Raw genomic sequence first — 25,646 nt, forward strand, 5'->3', positions numbered from 1 at the left:
CTCCCGAGAAGGAGACGCGGTGATTGGCTGGATCATCATAATGGGCGGGGCTACCTCAGCGGCGTTTAGCCCTCTCAGCTAAGAAGGAAGACTGGGAGCGAGTGAGGAACTGATTGCTGCGGATGGAACGACCCGGGGTCGGGCTCTGCTGCTCCCTGGCGGCGCGTTGCAGTCGTTGCGTCGCTGGCGCCGTGGCCCTGCCTCCCCGCTGGCCGGCCGAGTTCTACCTTCTTCACGCTGGATGCCCGAGGGTTGGGGAGGTGCCAAATCGGCTTTCCCCCAGGGCGAGGAGTCTCCTCTCTAATGACTGACTGGTCGTTATCGGCGACTTTCTGAACTGTAGTAAGAAGAAATTACTGCTGCACCGGAGGCTCTTCTCATTTTTCCATTGCTGAAACTATTAAAAACTTACACAGGGTCATTTTTTTTTTTTTTTTTTTTTTTTTTTTTTTTTTTTTTTTTTTGAGACGGAGTTTCGCTCTTGTTGCCCAGGCTGGAGTGCAATGGCGCGATCTCGGCTCGCCGCAACCTCCGCCTCCTGGGTTCGGGCAATTCTCCTGCCTCAGCCTCCTGAGTAGCTGGGATTACAGGCACGCGCCACCATGCCCAGCTAATTTTTTGTATTTTTAGTAGAGACGGGGTTTTACCATGCTGAAGATGGTCTCGATCTCTTGACCTCGTGATCCACCTGTCTCGGCCTCCCAAAGTGCTGGGATTACAGGCTTGAGCCACCGCACCGGGCCTCAGGGTAATAATTATAGTAATAACAACCAGCACCAACAGTCAGCTCCCACTTCTCCTGTCAATCCGTTGCTCCTCAGAACTTACTGGACATTTATTATGTGCCAGATAGTCTTCTAAGCACCTGACACATATTGAGTTACTTAATTGCCAGAATAATCTTATAAGGTAGGTGATCTAATGAATCCCATTTTATGGACTAAAAAACAGAGGCACTGGAGAGGTTAATAAACTTGACTAAAAGATGATGACTGACGCCTCTAGAATCTTAAACACCGCCGTTTCCTAAAGTTAAACGGAACATTGTTTTCTCTTTACATAACCCCCACTTGCCCCCAGATATTATCAGGATTAAATACCTGTGGGTTTTCTTAATTTTTAATAATATTTTATGTTTCTTCATTTTTCAAGGTTTCCTGTTTCTCTGGGTCACTGTCCCCTGGGCAGGCTAGAGTTGATCAGTGTTGTTCTTACAGGTGGGGGCCACTGGATCTGAACACTGTCTCTGCTGTCATCTGACCAGTCCATGTCCTCATTTGAATAATGTGCTTCTAGCGACGCAGGCTAACCGTAAGTTAAACCTTACTGAATTTGTTTATGTACCAGGTCCTGTGCCAAGCGCTTTCTGGAAGAATACATGTGAAAGGTATTTTTGTATCTTTTTTGTGCATGAATCATTGGAAGCTTCAAGAAGTTGGTTAACTTGGCCAAGGACATAGTGATCCAAGCCCAGGGCCCTTGGCCGTGAGGATGTATTACATTTCCCTCCCTTTGCACCTACCTATGACACACGTTTGACCATTTAAACCTTTGGCTCCAGCAAGATGGAAAGGAATTTGTCTTCTCCTAAAGATCAAAACCTGCTCTGACCCTGTGGAAAATACCCTTATCATTTACCCAGATAACTACCCTCCCCAGGTTCCAAGAGCTGCCAAATCTCCCCCTGTTTTCCTTCTAGACAATCACAGCCCTAATTAAGCCCTTCCTGTTAGCACTCTCATTTCCTACATAACTTCCTATCAATCTTTCCGGCCCTCCCCAATTTATTCTTTTCTCTCCTTCCCAGCTGTGGCCTCTCAGCCGCCAGTCACCTCTTCCCCGCGCCCCCTGACCCTGACCTCCCACTTCTCTTCTCAGTCCAACTGCTCTTCAGGATTTCGGGTTGCACTACCTCTGGAGACAAGACTCGAGCACTCGTTCTTGCAAGTTAATCTGTTCTTAGTCCCTCTGCCTTTTTCTCCTTTCCTTGCTACCCCTGCTCATCAGGGAACTTTCCACTTCACTCCCTACCCTCTTTTGCCCCTTATCTCCTTAATATCCAGCTCGAAGCCCATATTCTCCAGAAGGAGAAAATTTTTTTGGGAAACTGAGATCTTTCTCTTCCATGAGTCCCCTAACAGTCCTCTCCCTCTAGTGATTTAGACTTTGATGTCGTTATTCTGCAGGGCTAGCAGAGCATCCGTCAGACCGTCGGGGCTTACCTGTGGCGTGGTCAGTTGGCTTCCTTTTTAGGAAGCTCTGCCCTTCCCTTCCAGCAGACCCAGAGTGGAAAGAGCCCAGGGTCCCTGCCTTAAGCTGTGTCCCGTTGTCAAGGGTGCCATTTGATGTTTTGTCTTGGGCCCTAGGGACCCCAAACTGTAAGGAAAAACCCTCTCTGAGGGTTTCCTGGCTAGGACTTGTGCAACTAACAGGACTTCTGTAACTAACCATCCCCTTGTCTGCCCACATACAAGATACTGATCTTCTTTGATTCAGTCCTCTGAACAGAGTTACCTGACCCTCAGAAAGATTTAGCCTTTTTTTTTTTTGTATTCCCATCTCACCTTGTATAAATATGTCTTCCCAGTATAGCAGTTATTTCATTGGATTGAGGATACCTGTTTGCACAGGAGCCAAGAATGCATTGTTCTGTCTTTGAATTCCACACATCTAATATGGAGCCTGAGCCACAGGGCTAAAAAATGTTAAATAAACGAATGAGAAATTAATAAGTAGAATGCATTGGCAAGACTGTGAAGGAAGAATTCTAGGAGTGAATGTGAGTCTCGAGGACCATGTGGCAATGTGTTTTGGTAATTCTTTTTAAATGCACAAACGTTGAGGACTGTGTTGAGTATTGGATAGTACCTCTTTGAAGTATGCTTTTTACTGGACTATGCTTTTTAAATAAAGAATGGCTGTGTCAGTATGATCTTGGCTATGTCTAATTACTATTTTTGTGAAACAGGATCAGCAAAGCTTGTTCTTTAGAGAGCACTGATCCAGTGGTGTGCATGTGTGTCATGGCACGTGTATAGAGTGTGTTGGAATGACCATGTTCCTGGAGAATAATTTGTTAACACTGACGGCGGGCTGAGTAATAAGCTTAGGAAATTTCTCTGACTTCAAGGAATTTACAACATCCTATGGGGGCCGGGATTTAGACTTTGATGTAGTTATTCTCAGGACATATAATAAATTACTAAATTGCTCACGAAAGACAATCAGATAATTCATATTAAAAAGCTAATTGTTCAGTAAAAATACCAAGTGCAGAAGAAGTCGGTGGGGAGAAGATAAGCTTGAGTTGGATCTACCAGAAAAGTCTTATGAAGAGAGGGATTTTTCTTTCCATTTTTGTCTACTCCAATTAAAAGCTCAGCAGACCAAGAAATCCCATCAGTGGGTATATACCCAAAGGAATATGCATCATTCTGTTATAAAGATGCATGCACATGTATGTTTATTGCAGCACTATTCACAATAGCAAAGACATGGAATCAGCCTAAATGCCCATCAGTAATAAAGAATGTGGTGCATATACACCATGGAAGACTATGCAGCCATAAAAAGGAATAAGATCACGTCCTTTGCAGGGACACGGATGGAATTGGAAGCTATTATCCTCAGCAAACTAACACAGGAACAGAAAACCGAACACTGAATGTTCTTATTTATAAGTGGGACCTGAATGATGAGAACACATGGACACAGGGGGAGCGGGGAACTACACACACTGGGGCCCATCTAGGGTGGGGTCTGGGGGAGGGAGAACATCAGGAAGAATAGCTAATGGATGCTGGGCTTAAAACCTAGGTGATGGGATGGTCTGTGCAGCAAACCACCATGGCACACTTTTACCTATGTAACAAACCTGCACATTCTTCACATGTACCCCTAAACGTAAAATAAAACATAAGGCTCAACAGAACATTTTTAGGGTATCTCAGCTTCCCTTTTTCCAGCTGATAAGAATGTTTTGACTTAGTTCTTGTTTATGTTCATGTTGAAGCCCTAGTTCCCTGATTGGTTGGATGCCAGTGGAAATTAGGGGTGCAACTGGAGTCAGAGAATTTTTTCCTCCAGGTACGTCCCTGTGTTCCACCAATGCAAAGCATTGCTTGGCTTCAGGGTCTTGTGGCCCATGGACTACAGTCAGAATTCTCAGTGTCTTCAGTGTTCTGATTTTTTAATGTCTAAACGCACTTCACACCTAAGATTCGATGATCTGGAAACTGAACCTAAGAAGCAATAGTATGGCAACTAGCTTTCAAGATGGTACCCAATGGGTCACTTCATGCCTGCACAGTCCTTTTCCACATCGATGGGGCTGATTTTAGTAACCAGTAAGATACTGTGGAAATGGTGGTGTGTGACTTCTGAGGTTGCATCATAAAAGACTTAATTTTTGCCTTGTTCTCTCTTGGAAAGAAGACCCACCATGGGAAGCTTTGGGAAGAAGCCAGCTGCCATGTTATGAGAACACTCAAACAGCTGTGTGGAGAGATCCATGTGGTGAGGAACTGAAGCCTCCCACCAACCATCAAGTCAGTGGCTCACTATTTTTGCAGTGAATTCTCCAGCTTATGAAGACTTTAAATGACTTAACCAACATCTTGACTAGAACCCCATGGATTCCCTGAGCCAGAACAACCCAGCTAAGCCTCTCCTGGATTCCTTACCTACAGAAACTGTGAGATAATAAATATTTATTCTTTTAAGCCATCAAATTTTGGGTAATTTATTATCAGTAATATATAACTAATATAGATAAAAATAGTTTGAGGAAAAGAAGAAAGACAATTCACAATACACTCAATAAGTAAAAAAAATTAAAGCAAGATTCGTTCAAAAAGAAAGAGTTATACTGTAAGCAGTTGTGGTCTAAGTGTGTGTATGTAGGGATGTTGTGATAGGTTAATGCAAATTTTCCATATTTGGAGAACCCACCAGAGCAGTCTGGATATGAATTTTGTGTGTGTGTGGGGTTGGAGGTATAGGTTGCTGTGGTATTTGTATGATTAGAGATGATATACAAATTATGTAACAATTGGTCATGGCACAAGAAACAAGCAATTAGAATGGAGCCTCTACCAGAACTGTTACCTGCAAACGATCAGTCCAGCTACCTGGGTGTCAGTTGGATGTGTGTCAGCCTTGGGCACAGAGGCTTTGAAATGGTTTGGGGTGTGGCCAGCTTACCTTGGACATTTTAATATAGGTCTTTCCACAAGATGGCACTGATAGCTTTTTCTTGTTTCTCTTTTTTTGTCTTGTTGAAATATTTGTGATTCATATACTGTTACAGAACATACCATAACTGAAATCTCACAATTTACTAGTTGATTTCTTGTACTTTTGACAAGTCAATTGCCTTATGGCACTTAAGATTATGTTTTTCTTTTGTTTTTCTGAGACCATCCCAGGAGCACATTGCAAGTTTAAGTTGGGGTGTTGGGAATGCTGCCTCACATCAGATGCTATTATCATGGGGGCTGGAGATGGGGAGGGAGGTGGGGACTAGGCTTTGGTTTTTGAAAAGCTTTTCAACCAAGGAAGGCAAGAATGGAATCAAGAGGGAGCACTCAGGGAAGAGCCACGTCTGTGATCAAAACCATTTTGGTAGAATCTTTCACTTCTTCCCTCTATGCTGCCTCGAACCTTAGCTGAGCCATAGCCTGCCTGGCACTTTGATATCAGCCTGAGGAGACCCTGAACAGAGGTTCAGCTAACCTGTACCTAACTTCCAGTCTGCAGAACTGACATCATAAAGGCTGTTTCTTTAGCCACTAAGTTTGCGGCAATTTGTCATGCAGCATAGAAAACCAATACAGATGCCTTTACTTATTTTATTTTCTCATCTTTAATATGCCTGTCACAGTACTAGACCTTCGAAGTTTCTAAAGTGCTTTTTTTCTTTCCCCTTGGTTTTAAGTTTTTCAGTCTCTAAAACTATAGACCACATAAGTTCATTTCTCAGTGCAGATGCAACAAATACGATGAACCAACGGAGCTCACAGACTGTCAGGATCTGGTTTTCTTTTGGCACCTGGCTAAACTAAACTCCTGGCTGCTCCCTCCATCACCTTTAAGCCGCTGCTTCTCAAGGTGTGATCCACAGTTGGTGTCACATGGAAGCCTGTGATAAATGCAGAATCCCAGGCCTCTCCCCCCAACTTACGAGGTCCCCAGTGGCTCATAGGCACACCTGATTAAAAAGCCCTGGTGTGAGACGGTTGGTCCTGCAACTCTGTTTTTCCTTTGGTCGTCGGTAGCACCCAGAAAGTCATCTGGTCACAGAGGTGGTGACTTGGAGATCTCCAGGTGTCTCTTCTCTGGAGATGAGAAGTTTCAGCTGCGCAGGGCTATGGGCAGAGGAGCTGATCAGCAGAGGGAGAGGCCTTAAAGGGGCCTATCTGGCCTAGGTGAAAACTTGAGGTCGATTAGAAACACCTAAGCATCCTGGATGAGAACAACACGTTGGCTTTATCTACAGGTTAGAAAGATGTCCAAGAAAAACATGCTTAATGTACATGTACCTTTCCTGTTTTTTGTTCCAAGGAAGGGCTTGGTTTCCAGATTTCCTTTCTAGAGGAATGCCTGAAGCATTGCTTCCTACTCTACCTGCCTTTATACTACTTTCCAAGCAAGGCAAAAAATGTCCCAGTCATTATCCTCCAATTTAAATGTCTCTAGCTGCCCTATAGTTTGGGGGAAAGGAGAAGGCACCATGGCCAACCTTCCTTCACACAGGCCTGTCCTTTCCCCTCTGTAGCAGACCTTCCTCCCACTCAAATCCGATTCCTCCAAAACTTCCTTAGGACCCCTCGTCTCTGTGGATCCCTGGACTGGCCTCCTGTATCCCAGCCTCCACACATTTCCCCTCTGTGCACCCGCAGAGACCTTTATAGAACACAGATCTTACTTTTCCAGTTCTTCAATAACTCCTTATTGTCTTCAAGAACAAACCCCCAAGATTTATAGACTGGCATATCAAGCCCTCCAGGATGAAGCCTCCTGATTTTTTCTTCAGCCTCACCTTACCTCATTCCTCTGCAGCACTGTTTGTTCCCGTCACACTGAACAATGTGTAGCAGTCCGAGAAGCAGAGCTCTCTTATGTGCCTGTGCCCATGCTGTGCCTTTCCCCTGCTCTGCTCTTACCTTTGGCCTGCAGCAACACCCCAACTTCCTTAAGTTTCAGTCTGGAAACAGACCACTTTCTCCAGGAAGCTTTCCCTGCTCCAACTCATGTTCTGTATCTCTCTTCTAAGCTTCTGCAGCATGTCTATTAGAATATTTATGACATTATATATGAAACACATATTAAAGTCTTTATTGCTATATTATAAAAATGTTTATTGTAAAAGCATTAAAATATATACACATGCACAAATTTAAAAATGATTACCTATTACTTATTTATATTAGTTGGTGTTCAATTCGGAAAAGAGAAGCCATTCCATGCTTTCCTAGGATGAAGGGAAGCAATATAAGGAATTCAAGGTTTATATACCTGGCAGGTGGGCTGAGTAGCGAAGGTATCAGATGATCTGAGCTGGTAACATCTAAGTGAGATGCTTTTGAAGATCTTGCCTGGAAGCGATTCCACTGTAAGTCTCAGGAACTTCTGGGACATTCCCACCAATTATGTCAGTCTGCAGCACTCATGTAGAAATTCACCTGGACGCTGTTTTCAACCTCTCATCTGCCTATGCACTTACCCATCTCTGGCAAACCATGGTCTCTCTTTTCTTTCCAAATCTTACACAGGCGTCTTTCATTGCCACTCAAGATATATGGGAAAGAATTTTGGAAATGTTGTTCCCAGCATCTCCTGTTGGTGCAGAGAGCTTAGTAGTGAGTGGCATTGATATTAAGTTTACGAGAAACAAGTCACCTAAAGATAACCGCATTTTGGTGCACCACCTTTCACATATATTTGTGTGTGTATACATATATAAGTGAATAATGCACACATAAAACTCTCTTTTTAGTGCGCTCTCTCTATATCTATATGCATTTCTCTCCTCTGGCTCCTTCAAGGTTTAATGAGCTCTCTTGTCTACTTTGTAGAGTAGGATTCCCAGCACTAGTTTGATGACACCCTGGAGTGTCTTCATTTATCTCAGGGGGTGCCTTGAAATTCACAAAACAAGATTAATTTAAATTCATTTTCATTTAAAAGGTAAACAGACATTATATAGTAATTACAGGTACAAGTGTGTGTGTTGAAATCAAACTAATAAATGCTTGCCTTAGAGAGAAATTAAGAGGATGGGGCTGGGGCTGGAAGGGAGTACAAAGGTGGTTTAGACTGAATCTTTCCTAAAACATTTCTCCCTACCAATTACCTCCAGGTTGGTATTTCCCCAAAGTAATCATGTTTCTCAAATGGGAAGTCTGGGCTGTTGGGAATGACAGCTCCCAGCACGTGGGTTTATCTTCTGTATATACTATGGGCCTGACATACAGTAGACCCTCAGGAAACACATTGGGATTGACTGTGTGTAAGGGTGGGACATGGTGGTGGTGACTGGGGAGAGAGCATGTTGCATGAGAGTTTCAGCTGTGGGGTTGGATGCCATGAGATATCGGCACAGATAGTGGCCTGGGTAGCAATCCCATTTGGATTCTAGGAGAATATAGTCTCCCAGAAAATAAAGAAGACAATCTGGACTGAGATGTCATTGGCCTTAGGTGACTATAATTGTCTTTCTATCAACAATTTGTGCAAAGCATCAGAGAGTCAGATAGGTGAACTAACATCAAAGCTTATGAGTATCAGTGACATCCTGCTGAGATGACAGCCCTAAGGCCACAGATGTAGGAGGAAATTCTGAATTCTGCTGAAGAACAGTGTCTTTGAAGCAACAGAGCTGGTGGTGGGTTCAAATCCTGGCTCTGCCATTTAAAACTAACTCCACATAAGTTGCTTTACACCTCTGTACCCTTCTCTATAAAGTAGAGATAATCATAATGCCTACTTCAGAGAGTTGTGAGGATTAAATGAGTTAATCCTGTAAAGTACCTTGAACAATGCTTGGCACAGTGAGGGATCAATAAACAGTGGCCATTGTTATCATTAGCACCACAATAGGCTGCACATACTTATCAGGACTAATTGGTAGCAGGAGTTTCAAATAAAGAATGCATTACCGGCCCCATCTGGTCCCCAAAAATAGGTTTGGGAACCCCTCCTGTTGTCCCCTACATTGGGTTAGGAACATCATTTGCTAGAAGTGGAAACTTAGGCAGAGGGTTAATTGTGTTACAAGCAAGCAAATAAACAAAATAGGACAGAACAAAACAAAAAACCACCACATGCAAATTGAGTTCTCAGTGAATTCCCTTGTTACACCTTGGTGGGATATTCTGCTTCATGGGAAAAAAAATAGTGCTAAGATACCTGGATTCTTAGACTCACAATTGGTAGCAAGGGAAGAATGTGTCTTTCAGGGCAGAGTTTTATGGTCTATGAATCATTGAAAGGAAGATATCATTAATCATGAGTCTGTTTCAAAATGTGCTCATCATTATCCACTACTATTGATGAAAAACCTCCACCTCTTCTGGAGAAAATGACTGATAGGAAAGGAACCTTTGAGGCCATTAAAACACAGCCATGATTCTCTTTATTTTAGTGAAAAACTAAATATACCTATATCCTCAGATGGGAAAGACAAATCAAGTCTAACGTCTAATCTTAGCAAAATTCAAATACTGGGTTTGAAATGCCAGTAATTCTATTTAATTCTTTTTCTCTTGTGCAAATACGGAGGAATCTACATTGTGTGATTATTCAGATGTTCAAACAGTTATTTAGAATGAGAAAATTTGCAAATTCATATAGAATTTATATCTAGAATAGCTATGACCGTAACAGAGACAAGGTTGATGAGTCAGTCATTTATTTGAAAATTATGATGCCCTAAATCCCTTTGGTCAGAAAAGATATTTGATTCACAAAATTAAGGAAACATGGTGAAAAAATGTTTTTTAATGGTTAGCTTTGCTTTATAGTCTTTTGGATTTCTAAAACTATCATAGTTTAAGCCTTTCTGGTCCTTGTGTTTCTAAAAATTTTATGTCTTTAATTCAATTAAATAAACATATGCCAGATGAGCCAAAGTGAACAAGATACTGGGCTGTATACTTGAATAAGAATGTGGATAAAAGCATGAAACTTACGTTTTGGTGTTAGAGCAGATTGTTATAGCAATGACCTGAATGGATTACACCTCCTAGTATCCACACCCTTATATACCTCTCCCATATTTGTACTGGACTCAGCCTTGTACTTGCTTTGGCTAATGTGATATAAACAAATGTGGGCTGGGTAGGGTGGCTCACGCCTGTAATCTCAGCACTTTGGGAGGCCAAGGCAGGCAGATCATGAAGTCAGGAGTTAGAGACCAGCCTGACCAACATGGTGAAACCCCGTCTCTATTAAAAATGCAAAATTAGCTGGGCGTGGTGGCACATGCCTATAATTCCAGCTACTTGGGAGACTGAGGAAGGAGAATCTCTTAAACCTGGTGGATGGAGGTTGCAGTGAGCCAAAATCGCGCCACTGTACTCCAGCCTGTTCAACAAGAGTGAAACTCTATCTCAAAATAAAATAAAATAAAATAAAATAAACAAATGTGATGAAAGCACTTGCATGTTGGGGCTTGTCATATTGGAACCCGAAGACCTTTATGCTATAAAGAAGCCCAGAATTATATACCAGGTAGTAGGAGAGGTCAGTTGAGCCTAGTCCCCAAGCTGGATGCAGCTGCATGAATGATCCTAGGTATAACCAGCAGAAGAGTGACGGAGCTAATTCACAGAATCATGAGAAATAGAAATTGCTGTTAAGCCATTAAATTTTGGGGTCATTTACTGCATAGAAATGGAAAACTTATATATATATATATATTTTTTTTTTCTTTTGTTTTTTTTTTGGGATAGAGTCTTTGCTCTTGTTGCCCAGGCTGGAGTTCAGTGGCTTGGTCTCAGCTCACTGCAACCTCCACCTCCCAGGTTCAATTGATTCTCCTGCCTCAGCCTCCCGAGTAGCTGGGATTACAGCCACCATGACTGGCTAATTTTTGTATTTTTAGTAGAGACAGGGTTTTGCCAAGTTGGCCAGGCCGGTCTCAAATTCCTGACCTCAGGTGATCCGCCCACCTTGGCTTCCCAAAGTGCTGGAATTACAGTTGTGAGCCACCGCACCTAGCCTGATATAAAAATTTATATCCAGAAATGGTATGTTGCTGTAATGAAAAGCTAAACGTGAGGCATTGGCTTTGGGGCTGAGTGGCCAGCAGGGGAAGTAGGTGCAGCAAGTTGAGTATTAGTGGAGCCTGAGGACCTGAGAGGAAAGCACTACTGTAGCCTGATAAAGGGCAAATCATATTATACAGTAGTAGAATAATAACTGGCAACATTGTCATCTCCAGAAACTTGAAGGATAAAAAATGTACTTAATGATCTTGCAGATTTGGCTCAAGGAAGTTTCCATTTAGAATGCTGAAGGGGTCAACTAGCTTTTTAAAAGTAATGTATAATAAGGTATAAGAAGAGAGAGATGAACAACAGAAAAAATGAATTGCTCCATTTGCAAGCAGAATTTAAAGCAAATATGGAGTGCCCAGGATATGCTAGGTGGGAAATAAAACTGTCTCACATTTCCAGTCTCTCCCACTGCCCAAAGATTCTCAGAGTTAGAAATGGTCTCGGGTACAAATCAAATCAAGGGTGTGGCTGTAAGACTTTGTGAAGACCACAAAATGCTTTAAAATAATGACTATTAGATTGTCTCAGCTAGGCAATTGGCTTTTAAGAATTTTAAGGGCATTTTTTTTTCCCCCCACAGGACCTTGACATACTAAACCAAAGTAGAGGACTATCTCAAAAATAGTTATGGTCTGTCTAATCAAAAATAGCTTTTGTCTAATCAAGTGGACTATAACCTGGCATATAGAAAGCCCACACTGAAAAGTATTGGACCAGTTTAGACTAACTGGTGTACAGGAGGTTCAAAGTAAATGGAAACAGGAAGTAAGCTGAGAAAATTACTCAGCTGCACACACAGGTTATTTTTATTGAAAACGAAGGTCATCTTGGAGAAAGCAGAGGCAACCACTTCCAGAGAGTAGAAGTAGGTAAACCAGGCTATATTCAAAAACCACTTCCTCTACCTAGAGTAGAAGGTCCTGCAATATTCTCAGGACTGGATTTCAGAATTGCTATGGACTGGACGGCTTTGTGGCTTTCTATTTCTCCCCCTTTAAAATGGGAGTATCTATTGAGTGTACCATTCTCACAATTGTGTGGTGAGTATGCATGGAGACAAGAACTTTTTTTTTTTTTTTTTTTAATTCTTGGGTTCCTGAATGATGAGAAGCCACACCTGTGGAGCTGCATGAGGAAATGCACCCAAGTAGCCTCAACCACATCTGGACCTGAGACAGGTAAGGAGTCTGGACTTGTAGTCTGATGTCATGATTGGATGAGATCTTTGGTTGTTTTGGGATGAGTAATGCATTTTGCAAATAGGAGGGATGTCAGTCATGGGGATCAGAGGGCTGGCTGTGGTACATTGTTACAACAATGACCCTCAGTGAATTGTGCCTCGTGGTATTCATTCCCCTAGTCCCCTCCCATAATTATTTGGGGTTTGGCCATAAGATTTGGGACATAAGCTTGTAAAATGCTTGCACTTTGAGGCGTGTTATCTTGAAAGCTGCCTGAGATCACCATGTTTCAAAGAAGCCTGTTATGAAAGACCATGTGTAGAGACAGACCCTGTTGCCTCAAGCTCTCCCTATCTCCAGGTAACCCACCGGCTAAATGTGGCTTTGTGGGTGGGCTTATGTAAGACCAATGGAAGAATGGCCCAAATGACTCACAGAATCATGATATATAATAAATAGTTGTAAGCAACTAATTTTGTATTGATTTATTATGCAGTGATAGTCAACTGATACAAGTGTTCATTGTCAAGCACCCAGTTCCATGTAGAAAATGGTAGAACGGGAGATACTGTATATTTAGGTTATCTGGGGCAGAATGAAATGAGAATGGGCTACAAAACAGGAAGATCTGGTGCAAATTCTTGTTCTACAAGTTAATTTTAAGTAAGTTACCTAACTTCTCAGAGTCTTTTCATTATTACCTGTGAAATGGGAATTACACTGTCTGTTTGATGGGGTTACTATCAGAATTGACTGAAATAACATGTGTGAAAAATGCTGTGCAATGCCTGGCACATAGTAGGTGTTTGCTACATGTTGATCCCTTTTACTTAAGTTCTTTCTGTTCACCATGTAATATTTTATTGAGAAGTCTACTAGGAAGTTTGTCTTGAGGATCCGTGAAACAGCAGCTCCAGAATCAGGAAAACTCCGGGAACTGGGTCTATGTTTGCAACGTCTGTAAACCAACTCCAGGGAGGGGATGGAATTTCTGAACTGATTTGTCTTCAGGGTTCTCTCACCTGTGCTTTCATGGGACTTTCCAACACACTGTGCAGTGTCTCAGTTTTCAGAACACGCTTCTTCTCTCATATGTTTAAATACTTTGTCCTCACTCTCATTTCCTTAATGTCCTGCTGAAGAACTTTTATATCTTAGAAACCGCTGTTAAAATATGAATCTTAGGGCCAGTGATGTGTCTCTGGCATAACACAAACCGTAGAATGGAAAGAAAAAAGCATTCCTTTTTTTGAGGAAATGATGATCTTACTTCCGGGTCCTGGGTGTGGCCCACCCATCCAAAGGCAATATTTAGTCACTCAGATGGGATGATCTCAAAAGACTGCACAGAGGACCCAGCTGGGCACTGCACTCAGGACACTTCTGGAACAAAGTGCCAGAGGAACGTCTAGTCAGCTGGAAGGGCACCCAGGTGCCAGTGGTGTGCCTATTTCAGTCCAGTACCTGTTTGAACTGTGCTGGCCTCTGGGATAGTTTGTGATAGCAAGAAATGCTTACTGTGTACATTGGGGAAAGCACTAATTAACCTGAAACATAGAGTGCAAGGAAAATAAGGAAAGCTGGAGATCTTCCAGGACAGAGAAGGAGAAAATTCTCTGGGGTGACTATTTCTTACAGAAGAGAATTTGAGAAAGGAATTCCTCTACGATAGAGGTCCTCAAAATGTACATGACCCACAGAAAGACTGGCTGGGACACTGTCAACCTATTCTTTCATATATATATATATATATATATATATACACACACACACACACACACATATATATATGTGTATATATATCTACTTGCTGATTTTCAGGCTTGTCTTGGAATGTAAAAGTCTTTGGTTTCCTTCTGTTAGATTTCTTTTTGAATGTCCATTTCTTAATGACTTTAGCAAATCAGGCACTGTGCTAGGTATTTTATATGTATTTTTCTTACAATGACCCTTACAACGACTCTACATTGGAAATATTATTTCCTTCACTTTATAAATGGTTTTGACTTGGAGATTTGAAAGCAGGTTTACCTGACTTCAAGAATTTTGTTCATTTACTGCACCACAGTGTCAAGGGGCAGGGTAGCTTCAGGGCCTTAACTCCAGAACAACTTTACCTATCTTTGGGATTACAAGTCTATTTGCTGATTGTGTCCTGATATTACTTCCTCATGTAGTGCAGCTAATTGCAAAGACTTCTTACCACCCAAACTGCTCAAGTTTTGCTCTAATTGAGAGCTAGTTTGTTTACTCTTATTAATTTTGTATGGTTAAACTTCCCTGCCCCCTGCCTTTTTTAAAGGACAATATTGCTGTATGAAATCATAGATTATTGTTATTTTGGCAGTCTTTTCATTTAAATGTTTTTCATAAATTACAGTTCTCATTTTTTTTCCTTAATAGTTCCTGAGGAACAGGTTGGATTTAGGTACAATATTCCATTATTAACCATGTTATACTCTATGATGTGCTGGAAAAATATTTCAGGAATAGCTCTAAGATTGCTTATGAATTTAATTGATCTTTTTTGGTCTTTGGGCATTAAAAACTAGTAATGAATTCATGTATCATCAGGGCTTGTAAGGAGACAGTGCATAGAGCTGAGTAACTAAGGAGAGTCTCATGAAGGAACTATATACAGGCCAGGTGCAGTGGCTCATGCTTGTAATCCCAGCACTTTGGGAGGCTGACGGGTCAGGAGTTTGAGACCAACCTGGCTAACATGGTGAAACTCCATCTCTGCTAAAAATATTAGTACAAAAATCAGTCAGGTGTGGTGGCATGTGCCTGTAATCCCAGCTCCTTGGGAGGCTGAGGCAAGAGAATCACTTGAATCTGGGAGGCAGAAGCTGCAGTGAGCTGAGATCGCGCCACTGTGCTCCAGCCTGGGTGACAGAGCAAGGCTCTGTCTCAAAAAAAAAAAAAAAAAAAAAAAAAAAAAAAAAAAAAAAAGTAAGAAAGAAAAGCAAAGCAGGAACAAAGGTACAGGCAGGATTGAGGAAAACCTGTGAGAGGTGGATATAGTACTCTAGGCTAACAATAATAGCAGGGAGTTACTGCAATTCATGGGTAAAAAATTCAAAGAAAGTTAGGGGCTACTGGAATTTAGAGAGTAGAGCCATATTAAGAGGGCTGCCTGACAGTAGCATTTGGGTGAGGAATGCAGCCAACCCACGGTGGTCCAGCAGGGAGGAAGCTGAGGAGTTAAATTACCTAACTTCCTATTCTCCCATTCTCTAATCTCCTGCGGTGCCTGCCATTGGCTGAACTCCTGCAGAAGGGCGAGGGCAAGGGAACCCGTTGATGCAGCCCATACAAGTCAGCCTCCTGAGACACGGAGCAGGGCGTGGGGATGGTGAAGCAGAAGATAACGTAATGCAGCTGGGCTGTAAGATCTGATAACTGACGCTTATGTACAGTCTGAGCTTCACACCACAAGCGTTCCTGAGAATGGTTTTCTAACAGATCAGATATTCCAGTCTTAATAAAATGAAACTGTGTTCTGCCTCTGTTTCCTCCAACTCTTCTTTTTAATTTGTATCTTAATGATTTGAAACAATTTGTGCATGATCTAGTTGCATGTACCCTTATTATAAAAAGTACCAAAATAACTATTCTCTAGGCTGGTGATGTAGTTTTATTGTCACTAACAAGAAATGGCCTCTTTATCTTACTGGAAAATAGAGTGGCTTGAATTCAACTTTTCTATATTTAAAAATCTTCATTTTTGGCAGTTAGTATTTGCAATTTAATTGGCTTATATCTAATGATCATACATAACCGGCCAACTCTTTCAGCTACTTAGGGGTATGTTTTGAAACCAGTTTTCTCTGGTGGGTTCAGAAGAAAATCATGCTACTTAAACGTAGATATTCCTTGGGCATATTATTGACATTTGTTTGTTTATTTCTGGGGCTTGGGAGATTAGTAAAATCTATGTCGATTTTTTTTTTTCAGATACAAATGATAGCATTCATATCTACTCTATAAATGTCAAATTAAAGAGTGAGGGAATGAACTTTGTAGCTTTGATTTTATCTTTCTTTCTCCCAAACGTTTTGGGAAAACAGCGTTTAAAAATCTGGAGGAAAACCTTACTGACAGGTCCTCCACTGTAAACCCCCACATGGAGGCAAGGTGGTCAGCCATTTGGGTCTTGGTTAGAAGCCTTCATTTCTTTTCTTTTCTTTCTTTCTTTCTTTCTTTTTCTTTCTTTCTTCTTTCTTTCTCTTTCTTTTTCTTTCTTTCCTTCTTTCTCTTTCTCTTTTTTCTCTTTTCTTTCTTTTCTTTTTCTTTCTCTCTCTCTCTCTCTCTCTTTCTTCTTTCTTTCTTTCTCTCTTTTTAATTTTGAACAACCAAAACAAAACATGTGAAACCACAGCTTTTGGAAGAGCTACTGTTCTTGCCCATCTTGTACGTCTCTTTGAATTTGACTTTGGCCTCCTGTTGGGCCTTGTGTTTAAGAGAAGGGTCTCTGAAGACATCCTTGTTAATGACAGTTTTGTCCTTGGGGATACCCACAGATTACCTTGTGGGCATGAGGTGATTGTAGTTGTAAACTTTCACAAAAGACTTGATCTTTGACCTCTGGGCACTCTTCTTGCCCATGGGAAGCTGTCACCTTGCAGGGGTAATGGTCAATTTCAGCCACCAGAGAACAGTTGAAGGGGCATTCTGAGGAGTCATCATCAACATTCCTCCTGATGATGGGTTTGCATCCAGAGCAGCATCCGGCGTAGTGTCTGGCCTGGACTAACACTGCATTCCCAGGTTTTATGAACTTGCCCATTTTGACAGCAACCACCCAGGCCTACCTTCATTTTCTTGAAAGGAGGTGAATCTACCTCTGACTTGGTTGATTTTTAAGGCATATTTTTTGAGCAACAGAGATTTCATGCAGTTCATAGTCTTGTCAAATGTTAAAATTTGGACATCTCTGCTGCCCAGTTCCTACTAACAAAAGCTTAATTAGAAGACTTAGCAGTTCTAACAGACAGCTGGATATATCGTGCTTTTTTTTTTTTTTTTTTTTTTTTTTTTTTTTTTCTTTTTCTTTTTAGAGACAAGGTCTTGCTCTGTGACCAGGCTTCAGTGCAGTGCCGTGATCGTAGCTCACTGGAACCTTGAATTTGTGGGCTTGAGTAATGCGTCCTACACCTTAGCCTCCACTAAGGATATATTGTTCTTTCATTATCCTAGCTAAGTGTTCTCCAATAGGACTTTCTGCAATGAGGGAAATGTTCTGTAACTGTGTGTCCATTATAATAGTCATTAGCTATGTGTGGCTATGGAGTATTTGAAATGTGGCTCTTAAAACAAAATAGTGGTCTGAAAATTTTTTAATGAAATTTTAATTAATTTCTTTAAATAGCCACCCATGCCACTGGCTACCATATTAAACAGCATGACTCTGTCATTCTGAATTTTCTTCCTGAATCAACTGAAGTATTTCTTCTTTGCTTTCCAAAGAATAGCGTTTATTGAATAGCAAACTTCTATTTTTTCCTAAATCATGGTTTTAAAACATAGTCTCACATTCTTGGACACTCCTCCATCAAAAAATGGGGACTCAAATACCCTTCCCTTGAATATAGGTCTTAGTGACTCGATTCTAGCAAATATTATGTGTTAGAAGTGATACTATGTGATTTTTGAGGCTAGCTCAGAAAAGTTGGCTTGGCTGTCTCCTGTCAGCGCTTGAGCTTCCATGTAAGAGTTCTGGCGGCTCTAACACTTCCATGCAGGAGTCACATGGAGAGACTACCGAGAGGTATCTGAAGAGGATTGACTGCTCTACCCTCCAGCTATCTGAATCTTCCTAGCTTAGGCTCCAGGTTAGTTTAGACCCAGTCACTTCACAATTACACTTCTGTAATAGACTCTAAGTGAGAATTGCTTAGCTTAGACCCCGCTATCTCCAGTAAGATAATAATATACAATGTTGTCACTTTAAGCTACTGTTTTGGGGTTGGGCAACAATAGATAACTGGAACACTGTTTTGTAGAAGGATGCTACAGGAAATAATTCTATGAAACTTTCTGGTGTATTCATTGTTGGGATTTTTGAGTATAAAGTTTACTACATCAATTTCTCTTGAATTTTCATGACAGGAAAATCTGTATTTTCTTGAGCAATCAGCATACTTTTACTTTAATACATTTTTGCTTTGGTTGCTAGGAAGCTCAAAGCTGAATTTATGTCCCACTTTGTAAGTAAATAGGACCATCAATAATTTATTTCTGTGTGTTTGCTTTTTATTTGGCCTTATCTTTTTTTTTATTTTATCGTTTTTCTCTTAAAGACTTTAATATAGTGTATACATCATCAAGCCACTTCCAAAAGTGAATGCAAATGATGTTGGGCTTTTGCTGAACCGGGGTGAGCTGTAAGATCATCCAGTAGATTAGCAATGGTGGCTGAGACAGTTCTGGCATTTTATAAGTCGTCAATGACCTTATTTTATAGGAAGAAAATAAGGCTCTGAAAACCGAAGTAACTGCTGAAATACACAGAGCGAGTGAGGAGCAAAATCTCAGCCCAGGAGAAGCTGTGACTTACTACTTATTCAGCCATATAGCACCCACTGGTCAGATACTGATTCTTTATTAAGTGCCAGCTCTGGGCCTGGCTGCTTGAGGATGGGTTGGTGATACAAAGATAAATAAGACTCAGCTGAGGCATTGAATCTCCAGATTATGCCTGGTGGGATATAGTACATGTGTTTAAATATAAAGTAATCTATGACATAAAAGAGGCACAAGCGAAGCGTTTTGGACGTTCAGAAGAACGAGAGATCACTTCCAACTGGGTGATCACGAAAGCTTCAGGAAAAAGTGATACTGAGCTGGGCCTGGAAGGATGGAAATGCTTCACACGTGGAGGTATTAGGAGCCATGATGGGGCAAAGGAGGAGAAGATTAGCTGCCGTGAGTTGAATGCTGGGAATTTTAGGCCCCGTGGCATTTGGTGGGGAAGATATTTTGAGCAGTAAGGATTGCGACACGTCTCAAATTACACCAGGCAAGTAGTTGCTTACTATTCTGTTTATGGGATCAGCCCTGCCAAGGGCATGCCACCTGCAAATGTGGATGGGAAGGATGAGAGAGAGAGAGAGAGAGAGAGAGAGAGAGAGAGAAAGAAAGAGAGAGAGAATGCTAACTAAATCTTCTGCATAGCTGACTGCTTAGAAACCCCAACACATGGGATTATGTTCTGAAGTAACTGCCTAAGACCTTTTATCAACAAATAGTTTTCAAACTTTGGTATGATTCTATAGTATTTCACAGTGCTGCAAACATGGGGCATTTCAGGACCCCCCTGAGGAATGCAACAGCATTCTCAGCTTCCTCTTAGATGGCCTTGCATTTCCTACAACCTCCTTGTGACCACAGGAGCCTGGTGATCATGGAGCAGTAAGGCCAGCAAAGCCTAAGAGTAGGGCTCTGGAGGGACAGGTCTGCTGTTCTTTTCGGAGGCTGATGCATTCGTTACAATTAGTAACAGGTGGTTTTCCTGAAATTCTGCAATTAGCTCTTGAAATAGAGAAACCTCAGATCACATGGGTAGGATATTGCTGATGTGGTGAAAACCTACCTGGGTGATTTAAACAGGTTCCTGCCAGTTTCCTATAAGTGAAAGTTTAAATAATCCTCCTTTCTCAGGAAGACCAAAATCAATGTCTGATTACAGCAGAATTCAATGCCATCTGCCTGATTCTTCTAGGCTCACAAAACCCACAGAAGGCAGGAGCTCAGGTGCATGAACCATGGTGAACTGATTCAGAATGCAACTTCTCATCTGTTTTCCAGAGAGTGTTTCCAACAGTATAAATCAACAATAATCACAGTGGCTGTGTTAGTGTTGTGCAATGCTGTATAGCTGATAAATCACTTTCACCAACATGTCTTATCTAATCTTCATAAAAACTCAATGAGGTGAATATTGCTCTCCTATTTTTACGGAGGAGAAAACTGAGGCACAGGGAACTAAAGCAAATTAGATCTCTCGATGAGTGTGTATTAGTGATTAGGGTTTATGTCTGGTCTTAGAAGCAGAAGTTCATTTGTGCTCTGAGCAAGGTCCAAAGATGAAAGGCAGGATTGGGAAATTGTAGGCGAAAGGGTGAGTTGAGAGCTGCATCGGGCAAACACCTGATTATCTAGGGAAAGGCTGTCCCAGACAAGGACAATCTTTTACCAGGTCTTCTCTCTGCTTTGGAAGGTAATCAGTGACAGAGACCCTCACATCTGGGAGTAACCAAAGTTATATGTTCAAATCCTTTATTTTTTCAAATGAGGAAGCGGAGGTTCAGTGAAGTTAGGTGGCTTGTAAAGACCCACACAACTCATGTGATGAAAATGAGATCGTTACCCAGTTTTCTACGCTTACACTGGAATTTCTGCCACTGCACCTCGATGCTCTTCCTGTTTTACTCTCTCTTCTTTCAATTAGATAGAAGTGTGTTTACAATGTAAAGTGATTGGGCATTTGTTAGGTAAGTGGAATAAAAGTAACAATTGCTACTATTCACTGAACAATGTGGTACACTGTGTGCTAGACACTTCTCATGCATAATTTTTCATCTTCACAAGAACTCTGCAGTCTCTCTCTCTCTCTCTCTCTCTTTCTATATATATATGGATATAATTTTGAGACGGAGTTTTGCTGGAGTGCAGTGGCATGATCTTGGCTGACTCTAACCTCTGCCTCCTGGGTTCAAGCTATTCTCCTGCCTCAACCTCCCAAATAGCTGGGATTACAGGCACCTGCCACCATGCCCAGCTATTTTTTTTTTTTTTTTTGGTACTTTATAAGTAGAGACAGTGTTTCATCATGTTGGCCAGGCTGATTTTGAAGTCCTGACCTCAAGTGATCTTCCCTTCTTGGCATCTCAAAGGGCTTGGATTACAGGCGTGAGCCACCACACCCAGCCTTGCAGTTTCTATTTTTATCTCTGAGGATATGGGGACCAGTGATGAGGAGGGGCTTACTAACACAATTTTGAGTCCCTGCTCTTTCCGTTGTGCACTGGGGCCTCTGCAATAATTTCTCTCTTGTCCTAGAAAACAGAAATATTTGAATTTTTTATGTGGTCAAATATCATTTTTTTTGAAATCATTAAAATTTAAATTGTCTGTGTTTATTCCTACAACTATATCTGATTAAAAAGGGAGATAAGGGAGATGAATCAGTTATCCCCTTTAAACAGTCTTTAGAAGTCTTGATTAATAAGCGTTTTTTAACATGAAGGCAAACCAACATTTTTTAAGAACTATAATTCAAGTCATATGCTTAAGTAATTGTTTTTAAAAGAGAGACTTTGGTTTTTAACCCTTATTCCTCTAGCGCTCCAGCACAGAGTTCTAGAGGCCCTTTTGTATTCATTAGTTCTTTCCTTCAAATTCGATTGCCTTTAGGAGAGCTAAGAATATTTATCATTTAAACTCAGAGTTTGGTATACTTGCTTTGTCTTAGCATCTGTGATATGCCTTCCAAATTAAAAAAAAAAAAAGAAGACTTTTTTTTTTTTTTTTTTTTTTTTCACTTGGAAGACTTTAGGAAATGGGGAAATCTGAGCATTGTGCCTCCCAGGAAGGATTTGGATCACCAATGGGCAGTATGAAATTGCTTAGGCTTGGGTACCAGAAGGGAAAGGGTGCCAGGAGGTGGAAAAATCGTACTGATATGGATGTGGCTTTTCCTGGCCAGTGTGCCCTGAAATCCTAATGTGACATAGGTGGCTAATTACTGGTATAACTTTCCGGCCTTGTCGGGCACTGTCTAGAGGTGTCATAATGTGTCCTTCAACGTAATTCCAGATAGAATACCTCCGTCATTTGATGCTGTCTCTTTTAACATGGATCCTCGGCTTCCGCCTGCACAGCCTAGCATGGTCGCATCTCCCACAGAAACAGAGGAAGAGCCTTCTAGCCTGAAACAGCAGGTACTTTTCGTGAAGTTCATTGTGATGGTGCTTTTTATTTGGCTGTCTTGGCCTTTTACTTGTTTTCTGATCCTTGAACTGGCATTGCGCTCTGGTGCCTGTGGGTTTCCTGGTTTCTAATTGCCAGCTTGGTTTTTAACCTACACACTTAATCTGGACTCCTGATATGCATGTGATTTCTGACTGCTCATTTGGCTCAGAGCCTTACTGACTTTTCCTGTTCTCAGTCCCGCCTGTAATTCCTAGACTTGTTGTAGTTTTCTAGCTGGCTTCCCACCCTAGAACTCTGTCAACACCAGTCTTGATCCAATAGAAAGACTCGATCTCATTGGCGGCCAGGTAAACAAAAGGACTGGTGAAGGGGCTGACAAGCTCACATCTTCATCTGGCATTTTGCACAATTCTCATGGCCTTTCTGATCATGGAGTTGACTTTATGTAATAAGAGTTCAAAGAGGGCTTGAACAGAAAAACATTTTGTAATCAAGATGCAGTAATTGTTATTCTTTCCAGTTGTTGAGTTAGCTACACCTTTGTCCACAGAGTTCCAAATTTGTATTGAATTCCTGTGGTGTACTGAAATTGGGGTCAGTCTACCTTTCCAAAGAAGACCAGACATATTTCTGTGACACAGTTTCTTTGATATAGAATTCATGGGTAATAATTTCTGTTGCTCCTTCCTTATTCTAAACATGAACAAAAGTCAGGTTTTCACACAGGTAAAGTTACCAAAGTTGTACTAGGTAAAGTTACTAAAGCTGTAGTCACTTTACTTGTGTGAAATCCTACCTTATCTCAATAGTATATCATGAAAGGAAGGAGAATTTCCACAGTCAAGATAACAAATCCAAATCAAGATCTTCAGTTAGGAAAACCAGACTCAGTATCAGATCCTGGCATAGCTCTGGCATGTTGACTTGCAGGCATGTTGAGAATATACAACTATGGGTAACCTCTTGGGCAAAGGAGCTCAAGATTCATTTCTTGTCATTTTCCACAAATGTATCAATGCATCTGCACAGTAAAATGAAGTGGATTTTCAAATATCAGTTCTTTCAAACCGTTGTTCTTAAGAATTCACATTGAGTTTATTTCTAGAATTTTCACTGATCATGACAGTTAGGTCTGTGAGTCATTGTTATCTCTTAGAAGCTCATGATGATTTTAAGGGCATGTTGCAATCCCTTTTCTAACCAAAATGAAGCAATTTCAGGTGTGGCCCTTAAAATAGTTAATTTCCACAGTGTTCCACTTTTCATGCTCCACTTGCAGCTGATTTGTGAGCTGCAGGGTTTGGTGGGGTTGGGAATGCTGACCTCAGGAAGGATTTGGGACAGTGCCTGGCAGTCACATGACACAGTAGTGCTTCCTTCCCGTCATTAACTTGGCATTGACTGGACAAGCAACAGGGCACCATTCCAGGTTTGTGCTGAAATTCTCTGATGTCCTTTGAAATCTTAAGCAGCAATTTCCTACAACTGTGCAACTCAAGAAGCCTGATAAACAATGTGTTTGGCATTCTGTTCCTGGAAATCTCTCTTTCAGAGGCCACCTATAGGTGCTCTAGAGTTGATTGAGGGACTGTCAGATGCCACAGAGGCTACCAGCTAAGTCTGTGTGGCAACAAAACACATCCTCTATAAGCAGGGACAGAGATGAGAAGGGGAAAATCCAAGCAGGATGTAGAAACAACTCAAAGGATGTATCGCTCAGGCAACCAAGGTCATGGAGAGCAGAATAAAGCACCAAGAAAAGAGTTCCTGATAAACCAGTGCAGTAATCGGGAGTGTTTGTGGTGATGTGAAGAGGGCCTCTGGAGGCCTCCAGGGTGAGTTAAGCCAAGCAATCAACATGTCAAGGTAATTTGTTAGCAGTTCTGGCTTTGGGTTCAGGTGTATCAACCTGCCTGCTGTGATGTATGAAGACTGCTAACCTGAGGAAACTTGGCCATAGAAGGACAGCAGCAAAGTGGCACCCACTTAGAACTGACAAGAGACACCACCTGTATCTTCTGTACCTGTACCTGTTACATCTGCACCATGAAGGCAGGCCCTAATTACAAGCCACTTACCTAGATGGAGGTTGGGTATGTCCTCTCTATATGACTACAGGATATTTCCAGGTTTCCCTGATCTTGCTGAGTAGTTCTTATGAAAAGAGGCTTTCAAAGAGCTGCAAAATAGTAATAAAGGCTTTAATGAAGGTGCATTTTTACAGGCCAAGCAGACACTAACTTGCCTCTGAATCCACACCACATGTGCTCCTTACAATCTCCATCAGACCATACTGGTGGTGCACACTTTTCACGATCTCATTAACCCTGCAGTGACTCTGCTGTACGCTTGAACAGTCTCATGGAGCCCAGACTGACTGTGCACAGTCTCACCTTCTCACTGAGCCCCCATAGGTTATACACCACACACCACATTGTTACTGTCACACTTGGCTCTGTACATTTCTCACTCTTCTACTAAGCTCACACCCTTCACCATCTTAGTGATTTCATATCCACGCTGCACTGAGCTCAGCTGAGATCCTATGGTCCACCTGATTGACTTCATACAGACTATACAATGCTATAACAGCACCTGCTCTTTGCCAACTCAATATCTGTTTTTTCTATTCTTCCTAGAAATAAACTCTAGTTTTACTCAAGGTGGTGATATGCACAGCTAAGAGACAGCATTTCCTAGACTTCCTTGCATTCTTACAACATTTTGTTATATGATTAAGTTCTAGCCAATGAGATTTGAACAGAAGGTTTTGGGTAGGACTTCTGAGAGAGTTCCTTGAAGTGTGACAAAATTCTGGGGTCTAATCTTTTGACCCTTAGTCTTTCCATTTTCCCTCCCCTACCAGCCCCTTTAGTTTTGAAAACAGATAGGTTGGTCAGATTTCATCAGTCGTCTTGTGACTTTGAGAATGGAAGCCACCTAATAAGAAGGGTTGGTCCATAAGTTGGAGGAGACCTGAGACCTTGATAACTTTGTGGGTCAACAATACCACTTCCTGGGCCTTCTAACTTGACTTCTTTTATGGAAGAAGATAAGCCCTTAGTTCTGCTTAAGGCACTGTATTTGGGTCTCTGATACTACAGGTGAATGCAGTTCTTACTGACGCAAACCCTCACCACTCTACTGAGCTCACCCTCACTATGTGTGTGCTTGTCATCCCCTGAATCTGCATGTCTACTACATGATCCTATATGTTGTCATTTGACTGGGATGGTGCATGTGTGGAATA

At 41.5% G+C, this 25,646-nt stretch overlaps 1 long non-coding RNA gene and 1 pseudogene across 1 annotated transcript; one reads left to right on the forward strand and one right to left on the reverse strand.

The window, feature by feature from the left end:
- Positions 1-408: 408 nt before the first annotated feature.
- On the forward strand, positions 409-25,646 carry LOC141582274 (uncharacterized). The gene is made up of 4 exons (XR_012515103.1): positions 409-909; positions 1,218-1,311; positions 12,391-12,457; positions 22,280-25,646. It is a non-coding gene; the product is annotated as an uncharacterized LOC141582274 (long non-coding RNA).
- LOC101047191 (large ribosomal subunit protein eL27-like) lies at positions 15,674-17,249 on the reverse strand (annotated as a pseudogene).

The sequence above is a fragment of the Saimiri boliviensis genome, chromosome 19 (assembly GCF_048565385.1).
Source record: "Saimiri boliviensis isolate mSaiBol1 chromosome 19, mSaiBol1.pri, whole genome shotgun sequence".
Taxonomy (NCBI): Eukaryota; Metazoa; Chordata; class Mammalia; order Primates; family Cebidae; genus Saimiri; species Saimiri boliviensis.